This window comes from Phocoena sinus, chromosome 4 (genome assembly GCF_008692025.1).
Source record: "Phocoena sinus isolate mPhoSin1 chromosome 4, mPhoSin1.pri, whole genome shotgun sequence".
In the NCBI taxonomy this organism is placed as follows: Eukaryota; Metazoa; Chordata; class Mammalia; order Artiodactyla; family Phocoenidae; genus Phocoena; species Phocoena sinus.
The window spans coordinates 99,500,007-99,515,643 of record NC_045766.1 but is presented as its reverse complement, the minus strand read 5'-3'; the positions used below and the strand labels follow the sequence as shown (position 1 = coordinate 99,515,643).

General features: G+C 36.4%; 1 protein-coding gene across 1 annotated transcript in view; it reads left to right on the top strand.

The window, feature by feature from the left end:
* The window catches only part of EPHA6 (EPH receptor A6), an 863,031-nt gene that overhangs the window by 689,965 nt on the left and 157,429 nt on the right, over positions 1 to 15,637 (top strand). The window lies entirely within an intron of this gene.

Sequence of the window (15,637 nt, the reverse complement as noted above, 5' to 3'; positions counted from 1 at the left end):
TGTGTCTCTGTTAAATAACTGTGCCTCCCAATGACTTGATTTGGAAATTGTTGGGACTATTTAAAGTGTAGAGAGTGCTGGTGGAGCTTCTTAATCTTCTTATATGTGTACAAAGAATTCAGTATGAATCGCAAGGGTCAAAACCAGCAAGAGAAACTTAAAAGAATAAATATAAAGCAGTGTGCTTTTAGATAATATTAAGTAGAGGAAGTCTTTAATGCAGGTCAACTGGAAACACCACTGGATTTTAGTTGGCCACAAGCTTAATAATAGATAGCAGTGGGGCATGACTATCACAAAAAAAGCGAACTACATTTTAGGTTCCATTGATATAAGAAAAGGACCACATTTAAGGAATGAAAGAGCCCTTTTATAGTCTACATCTGGTATACTGTGATCAGTTCCAGATGACACATTTTAAAGTTAACATTGACAAAGTAATATTTTTTCCAACAGTAGGGTAACCAGGATGGTAAGATTTTAAAATAAGTGTATGATAGATCAAAATATGTTTTATCCTACAGTCAAAAATGTAGGAAGAAATGGAAGGGAAAATAATAGGTCTCTCCAGATATCATTTATGTTGTCACATGCAACTTTAAGACCAGTGGATGGAAGTTTTTATGAAGACAAATTTTATATTGATTTTATATTAGTTAGGAAAACCCAACAATGAAACAGACTGACACATAGCATAGTCACAAAGATGCAAATAGAATAGCAAAAAAACTGTCCAGGATGTCCAGGCTCTTCTCAATTCTAAGATCCCTTACCTGAATGATAGCCCTGGCATTTTTCTTTCATTTTATTTATTAACCTATCATGTAATGTGGACCAAGCCACTTTTCACCCCTCTTTTTATTTAAGCAACGTAGAAGAAGGTATTCATTTAATTACTTTGAGAAAGAACTGTGGGTTCCTCTCAGAACAATCTAAGATTTCATTATCTAATAGAGGGATGGTTTTAACAATCTAATCCTAAAAGTTGAATTTATAGAGTCAGTCAATCAACAAGCCTATATTAAGCAGGTAATGAGATACTAATGCAGAAAGGCTCAGTCTGTACTCCTAAGGAGTATGTAAGTCTAGTAGAAGTGACAGAGAAGTTGAGGATTAATACTTGAGTACAGTAATATGTGATAGATGAGTGAATGAGGTTGAGGGTAAGCACACTGGATCTATCTAAAGAAGAATGAGAATAAAAGAAGGTTTCCTAGAGGAAGTAACACTTAAGCAGGGTCTTGAAGAATGACTAGAGTTAACTTGGTTAGACAGGTGAGGAAAACATTTATTATTAGCAGAAAAAGCACGTAGGAAGAAGTGTGAAACAAACCTACAAGTGTTTTCTTATTGTGGGAGCAGAAGGTGTATTAAACCAATGTTGGTAGATGTGACCAGAGAGATTGACAAGTTGAAAGTAACAGAGAGAAAAATTGCAATATTTGTTAAACAAAGGGTTAATATGGAAATTATATGATGAATTGCGACAAATCATTATTTAAAGACCCCATTATATAAATGGGGCAAAAATATGAACAATTGGCATAAAAACAAATATGATCAATAAAAAATGAGAAAATATATTCCATTTCATGAGTATCCAGTAATATCCAAATTAAAACCAAAATTAAATCATTTTACCTATTTAATTAGCAAAAAATGAGGATATTAATAATATTAGTGCTAGGGAGGAGATGGGAAAATAAGAATGTACTTGTCATTCACTATTGATAGGAGTATAGATTGACATAGATTTCTGGTGGACTATTTGAAAGTATCTTATTTTAAAATGAACATATTGTTCAACTCCAGAACTCCACAACTATGTAACTATTCTAGATGTCCACACAATAACCTAAATACTCACTGGGAAGAAAATGGTTAGATAAATTATTGCATATTTGCTCTAGTGAATATTATGAGGCAGTTAAAAGATGGCGGTAGATCAATATCATGAGGGGTCTCAAAAACAGAGAATCAAGTTTAAACATAAAAAAATCAAGTTAAGAGCCAGATATGTTGTATAATCTCATTTGGCTAAAAAATGCACAAAATGAAACTGTTGATTTTCCTATCTATGTATGTTAACCTACATCACATACAAGAACATCTGAGAAGGCCCATATCAAAATGATAGCAGCAGGGGCTGGGATTAGATGAATAATAAAAAGGGAATTTTCATTGTTCTAAGTTATTTAAATTTTAATAAGAATATATTTGTGCATTACAGTGTAATTTAAATTATAAGCATTATTCTTAAATCTGTGGGGAGCCCTTAAAGGTTTTAAGCAGGGAAATCACATAAACACATTCGGAGCTTAGTAATATCCTTCTGCCAGCTGAATATAAAGGGGATTGGTGAGAAGTTAAACTGGAGTTAGGGAAGCCAAGGAAAAAGTGATGGCAGTAATCCAGAGTATCAAATAATGCTGGACTTAACTAAGATTGTGCAATTTCAGTGATGATGGAAAGAAAGAGATGACCAAGAAAGATATTTACTACATAGATTTCACAGGACACCACCCCTTAGAATAGGAAGGTGATTGTGAGACAGGAGTCTAAATGATCGTCAAGTTTCCAACTTAGAAATTAGCTGAATGGTCAAGTCCATTCACTGAGTTAAGGAATCCAAAGGGGTGTGTGTGTTAGGGGATGGATTATAGGAATTGTGATTCTTAGATCCTTGCTATCTTGAGGAATTGGGGGTTTTGAATAGGTTGGCTATCTGAAAGATTTTTTCTATCAGATCTTTTTTTCCAAGAGCAAAGCACCTATCCTCTATAGAAGGGGTCAATGGCAAATGGGTTCCATCTAAATATCCTAGATTTCTATGAAGTTTTCAAGAAATTTCTAGATTTCACACAAAGTTTGTCAGTGGATTTTTCCCTTTAGTAATCCAGGGAACAGCTACATCTACGTGTGGTAGAGATGGCATCATTGTGGGAGAAAGTATATCAATCTCATCCTCTAAAGAGTTGTACCCCTCCCGCTTTTCCCCCATCCACTCACCAACCAGCCTGAGCAGCTAACATTCAAAGCTTGGAAGCCCAAGCTTTGAGCAGTGTCTTCTGTCAGAATAGTCTAAGTGCACGCTGACTTATAAGTCTTGACAAATTTGGATTCTTTGAGTCAGAAATACTTTTGGCCCTCAAGTTGATCCCAATGGAACTTAACTGGAAGAAGAATTCAATTCGAGAAGACTACTTGTTTTCCTAAATTCAAAGTGTACCGTCTTTATTTAATCTATATACTTTGTTTTATTGTTGAAAATGAAAATAAAAATGCATTTGTGTATAAAACTGACATTAAAATTAGATTAGAAATGACCCATGGGATGTTTCCATTTATCAATCAGAATTCATCAAAAGTAAAAGGTTTATATCTAAATAATGGTTAGAAAGTATATGATAAGAGTCATTCAGTCATGCATTAGTTTTTACTATGTAGAATAATACTCTAGAATAGCCAGAAGGATAATTATGAAGGTTGTTTCAAATTCAAAGTGTGAGATGAAGTCATCACAGGATATTGATGCAGTTAATTCAGGGACCAAGCATGTTAAAGGAGGACAAATTAAACTATCAGTTTATTGGTTAGATTCTGTTGGGAGTGACAGAAAATCCCATATAACAGTGGATCAAAAGAATAAAATTATTTCTCCACACATGAGCAACATCCAGAGGTAGGCAATCGATAGCTGGAAGGATGCCTTCATGATTCTCAAAGACTCAGCACCTTCCTTGAGTGGCTATCCTCAGCACACAGTCCAGGATGGTTGCTTAGCTCAGTGCTTCAAGAAGGAGGAAAGGGTAGCCACGGTCATATTTCCTCCACTTAAGGGCACTTCCTATTACACTCATTGGTCAGAACTTAGTCATATAGCCTCATCTGGATGCCTAAGGAAGCTGAAAAAATATTTTATTTATTCTGACCAGCAAGTACCAGCTAAAAAATCAGAGGTTCTGAAACGAGGAAGAAGGAAATAGACATTGAGCCACCGTCAGTTTCTGCCATCAGGAGGTCAGATCATGACTAGAGATGCAGGACATTCCTCAGTCACCAAATATGAACTGAAGTTGTTCCTTTTGTGGGATAACCAGCATGTGCTGGAAGCATGTTAGTCTTTTTCTTTCTTTCTTTTTATTTATTTATTTATGTATGTATGTATGGCTGCTTTGGGTCTTCCTTGCTGTTCGCGGGCTTTCTCTAGTTGAGGTGAGCAGGGGCTACTCTTCATTGCAGAGCGCGGGCTTCTCATTGCAGTGGCTTCTCTTGTTGCGGAGCATAGGCTCTAGGCGCTTGGGCTTCAGTAGTTGTGGCTCACAGGCTCAGTAGTTGTGACATGCAGGCCTCCGTAGTTGTATGGAGCTTTCTAATTAAGTGCACTCTTTTTTACTTTCCCAACCCTGTACCCACGTTACCCTGGAGTTAACATTCAATGTGAGATCTATATGCCTTTGAGTATGAATGCGTAACTCTCAATGATTGAGTTTGATCCAACTGCTCATTCAGCTGAAGTGAATTAAGGCTTCTAGGGCACCAGGGTACCATTTAGCAAATTACCTCATCCAGCACACTAAATTTGCCTCACATGGGTGAACAGCTTTCTTCCAGGGAGCAGTTTCATCACCCCAGTTCTCCACTGGCCCAACTTTATTGGTGCTAAAGGGTGATTCATATGACACAACATTTACCCACAGCCTCAGACAATAAGACTGTATAATGATGTTCTCCATTTAAGAGCACAGGTGCCAGTATTTAAAGGGTAAATAAGAGAGCTGTTTTCTTTGGATTTTTTTATAAATCAAATGTAAATGAAAGTGCATCATTATTCTCTAAACTCTGAAACTGTAAATTTGGTGATAAATTCACCACTGTATAATAAAATGACTTGGCCTCTTAAACGTATCAATAAACAAGCATCTTTTTCTTTCAGTACTAAGGCAACAACATGTACACAAAATGAGCTATTTAAATAGCAATAAAATTGAATGTAATACTTTGAAAGCAGTAAGTTTTTTTCATTTGCCAATAAAAATGTTCTCTTAATTTTAACTCAGTCCTGTTCTTCTCTTAGGTATTAACTCCAGACACTTATTGGTTCCTTTTTTGAAACTAACATCAAGAGCATAAAATATATTTTGTGGCGCCATAATTTGTTAAATGATGCTTTGATAGTGGCTGGGTGCCCAAAGAGCCCATGCAGAAATAAAATGCACTCAAACTGCTTCCAAATGTTTTCCTGTCCACATATATCATGTCAGAAGCTGCAGTTTCTCTCACACTGTCACTGTATCCAAGAAACTATAGTCATTGAGCACCACTAGCAGAACATTTTCACAAACTACCCAAATTTACATCCAAGCCAATATTTAGAATGTAATGAAAAGCATGTATGTTAAGTGAACCAGTAATCTATGATACAAGAGTCTGAAATTGTCTTGGAACTAGCTCTGAAGAACAAATTAATGGGAGCATTTTCAACAGTGAACAACGCCTGCCAGCCTTCTTTCTCTCACTTTTTCTCTGTACGAAGTCCCTGAATTTCCTTCAGTAATTCTCACAGAACAAGATGTACTTGGATCCTCATTTTGAATTCAGTCTAATGGCCCGCCAAGGATAACCTAATGGTAAACAGTCGTGAAAGTGGTAGCACAGTGAGGGGCTGGAATATTGTCAGTGGAGATGTTATTTCAGGCAGTCTCAACATGCCCAGTTCATGTGGCTTAAGAGTAATAAAATCAGCCTTCTTTAAGTCTGTTTCCATGTTCTCCCTTTTTATCAGGAATGAGTGTTATCTCAGATTGGACCTGAAATTTAAATTAATATAGGCCTCAAAGGCATCAAGCTTAAAGAAAGGAATAGCCTCGATAAAAATTAAAAGATACATTAAACTGGATAATGCCTGACTCTTTTCAAGTTCATTTCACATTTAGGTTCTCCTTTGAAAATAGAGCCCAACACAGGTATTAGTTTGTTTCAGGCCACAGTTGAAGTTGCTGGCTTGTTTCTAAGAGAGTCAGGCCCCCAGAGACGTCATCTCTAGCTCTGTGCCTCACCTTTCTCTTGGGCTTAAACAGTTCAGATTGCTCTCCCCTCAAGAGCTTCTCTATTTGCCCCTTCAATCATAAATGAGAGGGCACATAGGCAAGACTGAAAGAAATGAATGAGAGGATATGTGTGGAGACCCCCATATCTGGCTGTTAGTGTGATTCACTGTCCGTCTGTCTGTCTGTTAATAAAGAACATAGGAGCTAATGAGAGTGGCTTTACATGTCACAACATTTTTTTTTTTTTGCTGTACTCGGGCCTCTCACTGCTGTGGCCTCTCCTGTTGCGGAGCACAGGCTCCGGACGCGCAGGCTCAGCGGCCATGGCTCACGGGCCCAGCCGCTCCGCGGCAATGTGGGATCTTCCCGGACTGGGGCATGAACCCATGTCCCCTGCAATGGCAGGCGGACTCTCAACCACTGCGCCACCAGGGGAGCCCCACAACCTTTTTATGACTCTAATGATATTTTGACTCACCTGCTAAACCCGTTGCAACTTAGAAGTTGTTATCAAAGCCAACAATAACATTGTCATGAATAAGGAAGATGAAGATATGCTTTGTAGTTGCTGTTTTTAAAAGTTATCGTCACAAGTGACCCCTAAATGCAAATAGCATGCTAAGTTCTGTTGGAAATATAAAAATGAGAAGCTCTTCATGGAATTTATTATAAGATATGTCATCAACAGGAAGAATTATACTGCAAGGAAAAAAACGTGATAGTGTTATATGTGAGAGAAGGAAAATAGCCAAGAAGGTGGGTAGGGAGGTCCTCCTTGACTGTCTATTTTGTGCTAGGCATTTTATAAGCACTCCTTTGTACAGCTGTCTTCATAACTGACTATTTCCACATGTTACCTAAATGGGAACTGAGCCTCAGGAAGTGGAAGTGACTTCATGGTCATCCAACAAGCTACGGCACATAAGGTTTGACCTTGGATCCCTCTGACTCCAGCACTTGTGCCCTGTGGTTGAAAATTATTCCTGCAGGTGACAAATGAAAAGTCTCTTAAAAGAGATGGCACTTAGGCAGGGCATTTAGAATGGATCAGACCACGAGGCAGCATTCTCACTTTGTGCTGGGAGTAAGCAACACATTAAAGGAACAATGAATATTCTAGTATGTTTGAACTAAAGATTTTGAAGCCACTCTTATGTATTGGGTTGTTCTCAGCAGTAAAGAGATTTTGAAGCTGAAAAGTGACATGATCTGAACTGGAACTACTCGGGGAGGATTCCTCCTAAGTGTTTCCACCATGCATGGTCGCAGGGAATGACGTGGAGAGAAATCCCACATGCTTACCTCAAGCAAAAAGTAGCTTCCTGGAGAAGTGGATGTGTCTTTGCCACCACCATTGCCATTATGGTGCCACCCCAGGCATACATTTACGTATCAGAATTGATTGTAAAATCATTAGGGACTTGATTAGTTTTGTTCTCTGTTGGCTGCTCTCAATTATTTTCAAGACCAATCGCGTTCCCTGATTATTTCAAGACCAATCCAATTTTCCGAATGGTAATTAGTAAACCAAATTATCCTGCCATCTACTCCACACCATACAGATACCAAATGAGTATGATTCTGACCTGAAAAAGCCAACAAAACTGAAAGGAATTTAAATATCTTAACCTTAATTGAGAAATGCCTGGTAGGTACTAACACATTTTTTGTAGATAACACTGCCAAGGGTGTTATCATCAATATCTGGCAGTGAAACTAAATTCTTATTTTGTACAGAATAGAGCAACAATGTGATGTACCTGACAGCAGGATACATGCTAGCAACGAGTGGCCAGTCTGGTCTGTAGGCAGCCTTGGAAAATTACAAAAAGGCAAATGCAGCCTGCCTCATGACCTCTTTATCAGGTGTGCTAAAGGTGCAACCCTCCCTTTAGTAATGTGACAGATATACCCATAGTTCATAAATATTAATCATAGCACACGTTAGCTGTGAGCTAAATAGATCTAGCTTTCATACAAGGCTTCTTAGCAGCTCCTTAGCTGACTCCTTGGCACCTGAAGTGTAAAGCATTTTTAAAGAACAGATAGTTTAAAAGTCTGACCCAAGAAAGAAAAGGCTGGGTTGGCATCTGCCAACCAAGGCCCTCAGTCAGGAGGACACACTTTTCAATTTCAGTTCACTGCATCACCACTTCTTAGGAAAAGAATTCTAGAATTTTAATCTGTCCCTGGTTCCTAAACATTGGCTCTGCGTAAGCATTTAAAGTAGAAGGTTATAAATGTCGTTGAGCTTGACTAATTATATACAGTTTTGATGATATTTATATTATTAGAGTATACATGGTTAAAAAGCTCTGACATCAAGAAAATTCAGTCTATTATTTATCCAGATAAAGTCAAGCTCTGAACTCTTGATCTAAGATGGTTTTACTTCAACTCAATAACTATTACATTGAGCTCCTACCATGCACAAGTTCTGGGATTGGTTATACAGGAGAGAATAAGATGTGCATGACTCATCCCTGTTCTGAAGGAATCACAACCTGGTGGGGAAGACAAACATGTCAGCCAGAAGTCACCAGCTGGCAGCCCACAGGCTGAAGTCAGCTAAGAGGTGTGTTTTATTTGATATCTACAAGGTTCTTTAAAGCTTTGAATTCATTGTCCTTAGCCAGAACTTTTACCCTTCAGCTGGACTCAGTGCCTTTGTCACCAACCTGATATATATTGTACTTGACAGGTCCCAAAAGGCATTGGAGTTTGGTATCATAAAATTGTAAACAAATAAATACTGTCCTTATGATAGCATTTTACCTCTATTATAGTACCAACGTTAACAGGGGCACTGCAGGAGGAGTAGCAAGTTCTCACCAGGTTCAGTAGGCATGTTTTCACAGAAGCCAGAGGGCCTTCCAGGAGGAAGAAATATCATGGAGGCCTGGAGACATGAAATCATAGGTCAAGTTTAGGGAATTAAAGAGAAGAAATATTTTTCCCTCATTTATTAAACACTTACTGTCAGCCATTAATAGGCACTTCTAGATGATCCACAATAAACCAATGTAAGCGTTTATTATTAGCTCCATTTTTCAAATGAACAAACTAAGTATCAGAGAAGGTAAATAACTTAACCAAGATTAATCATATGGTGAATGATTGAGTCAGAGTTCTGCTTGCCCTCAAGCCTAGGCATTTTCACTAGTAAACCTGATGGATGTACTGGCAGATTGCAAATTTAGTCAGGATACTTTTTTGATAATTAAAATTCCAGGTGCTACTGAACATAAACATAGGTAAGACTGCTGGACAGAACCCATATTTGGGGAAAATATAGGCTTCATTTAATGTAGCAGTAGAATAAAAATTAAGTAAACAGACTTTTAAGCTTAAAGGACATTTAGGGAAGTTCTACTCCAAGTTAATTTTACAGGTTAGGAAACTAGGTATTTTTTTAATTTTTTTTTTAAAGTTAAAGAACTTCTGTATTAAATATTAATTAAAATGTATTTTCAATAACTGTTCTTAATCAGCTTCAAAATATTTTAATTCTCCTTGTTAATGCTATAGTTTTAAAAAATAATTTACAATAACAGTTTTATCACACATATCTTACAAGTTTAAAAATAACTCAGGAAAATCTGAAAATTTCTTTTTAAAAGCACTGAAGATGAACTCATAAAAATCTAGCCATGAAACTGCCCTTTTTGCTTCAATAATTTTATTATGACCTATTGAACAACAGGATGAGAAATCTATAAAATTCATATTGCAGTGACCTGAAGGATTAAAAAAGAAGCCAAAACAAAGCAGTAATGATTGCATGATCTTTTAATTGTATTTGGTGCCGAAGAATCTACATGGAGATTAGCTGTGCTAAAAGGAAAATACTAATTTCATTGTAGGCATATTTCCATTTATAAGAATTTAGGAAATGGGCAAAATTTTGTAATTGCATCTTTGGCTTAGCTTAGTTAGAATCATTTCCTGAAAATAATAGTGTCATATCAAAAAATATTTTATTTCCACTTCTTGTACTAGAAATGTGTCATAGTGCCAGGTAAAAAAAGGTGCTTCAATAAATATTTACTGGATAAATGAATAAGTCCATAAATGGATAAAAGGATAAATGAATGAGTCATTCATAAACAGAGTGATTCTCTCTCACATTCTAAGCCTAATTAAAAATTAGCTCTTGGCTAGTCATTAGAAAGTTGCCACTGGCCTGGGAAGCAAGTAAGCAGGCAGAGTATTTCCTTAGATCCTAGCAAGATATTTGCCTAAGGAGCAATTTGTCACTTTTCATTCATCATTGAGGTATCCACTTATTCAGCTTGCACTCTATGCATCTTCTGATCTACTTAGAAGAGACCAAGTTGGGTTCCCAGCTGGCCCGTCTCAAGCTTTACAATAAGCAGGAATCTTTTCTGTACCAAATTAGGCAGAGCAGCTTACTTTTTTGTAGACTGCATGCTTACATAAAGAGACCAAAAATAAAGTTCTCAGTGGAGTGAAAGAGTCATTCTTCCAATGCCTTACATAAAAATAGCTCTTCTTACGGTTGCTGGTCCTCTTCACTGGTGATGTAACTGTTAGAGTCTGAGTCTTCATCCACCATCACAGAAAATTAGGAAGCATGTGTTCAAACAAAACTAATGAGCTTATGGTTTTCTTTACTTCTCTCAGAGAAAGAATGTGTAATGCTATAAATTATTGTAACAGAAGAAGAAAGAGGCACATACATGAGATACACAAGGAGTGGAGGGAAACACAAACAATCTGACAAAGAAGGAACAGCTGAAATTAGACAGATGATAGATAGATAGATAGATAGATAGATAGATGGATAGACAGGCAGGAAGGCAGACAGACAGATAGGGAAAGAGGTAGAGAATCTCTGAAGGTTCAGAAGTGAGCATTTCTCAGGAAACACAGCCCTTCAACATAGCATTTGGTTTAACAGACTATGTTATCACTGAACTTTGAAATCATTCATACTGTAGCTCAGAGATACCATCGTTAACCAAAACCACACAGTTATGGAGAGGCTGCTATATGTCAGTTACAGAACTCTATACTGGATACTTACGGGTGAAGAAAGGATCTCTACTCTGAATGTATACATACTCAATTCTTAGCTCTCCAAATTTTTGGTCTTGTCCCTAACAGTAAACATTTTTGAGCCCCAAATCTCTACTATATGAATACTAATTTATGTCATATATATCTACTATTTTACTGTATTTATTGTAGTTTTATATTTATTATAAACCACTCACAAAATAATTTAAAGGAATGAAATTAAAATATTTTGAGATAATATTCATTTATATGTTAATAACACAGACTTTATCAATTTAGGTCTGCTTGTAAGTTCAGTTTATTTCAATACTTGCTTTCAAATAATAATCACACCACACATAGGCACAATATACATAAAATGCAACATATTAGGGCCAGGTTTGTTATGTTATGTGTAAATCCCTGTTTTTAGTATTGCTCCCAGTGACTATTTGTGATCTACTCTTTTTAGATCAGATTAAATCATCCTTGCATTTCATATTGTGCTTGAAAAATAACTCATTTAGGAGTTGAAGACAGAGTTTCCATACTCTATATTTATTTAATACACTCACATATGTGTACATGTTTTTTTGGTTTTTTTGTTTTTGCGGTACACGGGCTTCTCACTGTTGTGACCTCTCCCGTTGCGGAGCACAGGCTCCGGACGCGCAGCCTCAGCGGCCACGGCTCACGGGCCCAGCCGCTCCACGGCATGTGGGATCTTCCCGGACCGGGGCACGAACCCATGTCCCCTGCATTGGCAGGCAGACTCTCAACCACTGCGCCACCAGGGAAGCCCTGCATACATGTATTTTAAGTTTCCAGTTCTAAATTGTTTGTCTGTCTTGAATTAAGACTATGCATTCTTTGTCTATACGTAGATCAAATGGTTATCTGCAAAAATACAGCCTAATGGAAACAATTTGAAGAGTCAAATCTCAAAAGTTCATGTTATAGGGATGCTGCCCTTATTAAACTTTTCGGCATCAAAATTAAATTATTGATGTGTAATCTTCGAAAAAAGGATTTGTTCTATTGGGATATGTGTATGTGTGTGGGGGAGGGGTAGTTCTTCATTAGAAAATTTAATTAATCTTTATTTCTGTTTCCCATCTAAAGAGGTTTCTTTTTTAAAAACATTAGGGCTAATAGTATTATCTTATATTTATGAGAATTTACTCACATTTAAACCTCACAAACAGCCCCGTTAGGTAGGGTCAGTTATTTTCATTTCACAGAGGAGAAAGTTGAGGCACAAAGAGTTTAAGGTCATAGTTTGTTATCTTTTACACAAATTCTTAATGATATCTAATTTCTAATATAAAGTTATTCAGAGAGATTGCTGCAATATCAAATGAAAAATGGGATTGTTTTTCATTGAGTTTGTGCTAAATATATTTTATTATAATTCTTTGAAAACTGCTAACTCTACAGGCAAGATTATTCTCAGATGATCTGAGTGATCAGTCCTCCATTCATTAATGTCAGAATACAGGCTACACCAACGTCTTCACACTGTTTCTTTACCTCATTATATGACCTATTCATTAGCAACCATTTTTTTAGGATTCTTTGTTCTCGGACAGTGTTTTTCAATGGGTGCTACCAGCATTTTGAGAGAGAATTCCCATTTGTGCAGGCAGGATACCACTTACTGCAAAGCCTTCAGCATGTATCCTGACTCCACCCACTAAACACCAGTGATGTCTTCCCACAGTCATAATGTGCAAGGCTCCCTAAATGCATTGAGAACCACTGAGTTAATGAAAGACATAAATCACCAAGCCCTGCAGCCAGTGACTTATGTTAATCTTACCTTATATCAGTAGTTAATAGTGTCTTTTATCCATCTGATATCCATAAGTGTTTGAAATTATATTAGAGTAGGGTTACCAGGTTTAGCAAGTAAAAATACAGAACACCTAGTGATCTGGTAACTCTATATTACAGACAGTATAATGCTAATGTCACATGTTGGTCTCTCTTTAACCCGCAACTCAAGATCACTAACAAATTGGAAACTCAAGAATTTGAGATTTAACTCAAGGAAAGCATGTATGAAGTGACACATTTTACATTTCAAACTTGTAATGGCTAGAGGAATACTCTCATCACATAAAAATCTAATTTGTATTAACAAATACTTAGGCTATTGAAAGTAACTAAAATCAAAATACTCGTGGAAATTTATATTTCTCCTGGTATAGATAGTAGACGTTGTTTATTATTAAGCTACAATGTAATTGATTAATAAATTCCACCATTACTTTAAAAAAAACCCAGTCAGATGGGGTCAGCAACTTAAGAAATAGAGCAAATCAGACAAAAATTATTTCATATCAAATTCCAAAAGGTTTGTGAACTTAATTTCTTGCGAATTAAGAGATAAGGGAATTATAACAAAGAATAACTTCAGTTTTCCTGATTGAACTGTCAAAATGTAGAGCTGTAGTGTTTCCTGCAATCTCTATCGACATGGCTGACCTTAAGAAGAAAACTGATAAGGCGTTATTATCACACAATGTGATATCTCAGTGGAATATATATTCATGCGCACCACCTTTTCTCTTTGTTTCAGATATAAAAAATGAGTTACTTAAGGAAGAGATGCCACAATAAATGAAAGACCTTTTAACCCGCAGTAAAGAAACATAACAAAGCCATTATGAATGATGCAGCAAGTTTAGGAAAATGAAAGCTGCTATTAAAGATGACAGGCCATCACAACAACAAAAGTAGTAATCAGTGTAATTGTAGCAATAAAATAATATTTGTATTTAGTCTCTTTCAAGGAGTTAAAATAATGGACATCTTTTCTAAGTTAACAGTTTTGAATAATGTTGGCAAAAATAGCAAAAACTCAGATAAAAAGCTCTAAATGTGAAGCAGATAAACATTATCTAGAGTCACTGTTCTACATGCTTTTGTTTTCCTTCAGATTTCCTTTAAGATAATTACATTTATGTCTCTTTTACTTTCCTCTTCATGACGATGATATTCTTTTTCTTTATGATCTAGTGTTCTTGAACCAGGCTTCTGATTACTTGACTTCAGTAAATCCACAGCTAAAATTAGATCATTTTTGTTTTTCACAGCATGTAATAAAATCTGAATTTCTTGTAATTATTTTCCCTGTTGTAAAATCCCCATTTCTTTTGTAACTTTAAATAAGAATGCTTTATATGTATATAATTATCTCCACGTGGTATTCAGTGAAGCTGCTTACATTGATGAGTGTTTTCGCAGATGATGATGAAACATTGCAGTGCGGGAAATGCCTTGCGTGGGCAACACTGCACACAGGCTTATGTTAACTTTATGCTCGGTGATAAATATCCCATGTAGTAATAAAAGAGTAGTTAATTTCACTGTTCATGGAAAGTTACCTCAGAGCACTCTCTGGCTTACATTTGGCATTTTTGCCACACCTCTGAATGTTTAAGGGACTCCAGCTCTACTGGGCCATTTTACTAAAGCCCCGTAAAATACACAACAAAACCAGTTTATGCACAGTATAAGACACTCTTTCTATACTTTCTTTAATCCAGTGCACAAGATATAGGCCTCACCCATGAAAACATTCATTGTAACTTTGCTCTTTCATAAACACATCTCTAAAGATCTAATAAATGCTGCTTTTTCTTTAGCAACAACTTTCTCCATAGAAGCAAGATATAGACAGAATGGTATATATACCACATCCCTTTAGTCCTGGTCAAAGTTCAAAGAAAATCAAATCTTAACTTATTTTAGGTGCAAAATTTGTGTCAAAGAACAGAGCAAAGTCTTTTCAAAAATATAGGACTTGCTAAATTTGAACTGGGTCTCTATATATGAAAACTGCTGTGCCTGATGGGGGTTTCAGAGGTCTCGAATGAGACGCATTTCTTACAACTATCAGTGTAACTTGCTTTTAGGGTATTACTGTGATTTAAACTTAGATATACTGTATCAATTACCAGTACTGCCCATGCACTAATATTGCATGTATATTACATTTTCTTCTGAATGATTTTAGTAGCTTTCAGGTCACTGAGACACCAAAATGTAATGCCGCTATTCCAAAGTGCTAAGTTTCTAACTCGTATTCAGGGGATCTCAATCTCCCATATAGGAAATGACTCATTTATTTTTAATCTATAGTGGAAAGACTTTGTACTGGGAGTCCACCAGCCATGTGATATCACTTCCCCGACTCAGTTTGCTGGTCTCAAAAAAACCAGATTGTTTTGACTGGATGATCTCTAGAGTCCTTTTCAGCTCTGATATTCTTTTATTCTGTGATTCATTATATTATTTTATGGATAAGCATCCAAGTAGTTTACTTTTTTTTTTTGCTTCTCTCTCAATAGCCTTCTTAAAAATGAAAAAGCATGTGGTTCTACCTTTGCAAACTCTCATGTCTTGTCCCTAATAGAAAAGTGAAGCAAATTAAGAAATGTGTATGTTGTTTTTCTTACCACTATTTCAAAAACATGTGTAATTACTGAGTGGTATAGAAGCTTTCCTCATTTTAAGCTGTCTTACTGTTACACCTAAAGTAAATCACTGCTTCTTCTAGTGCA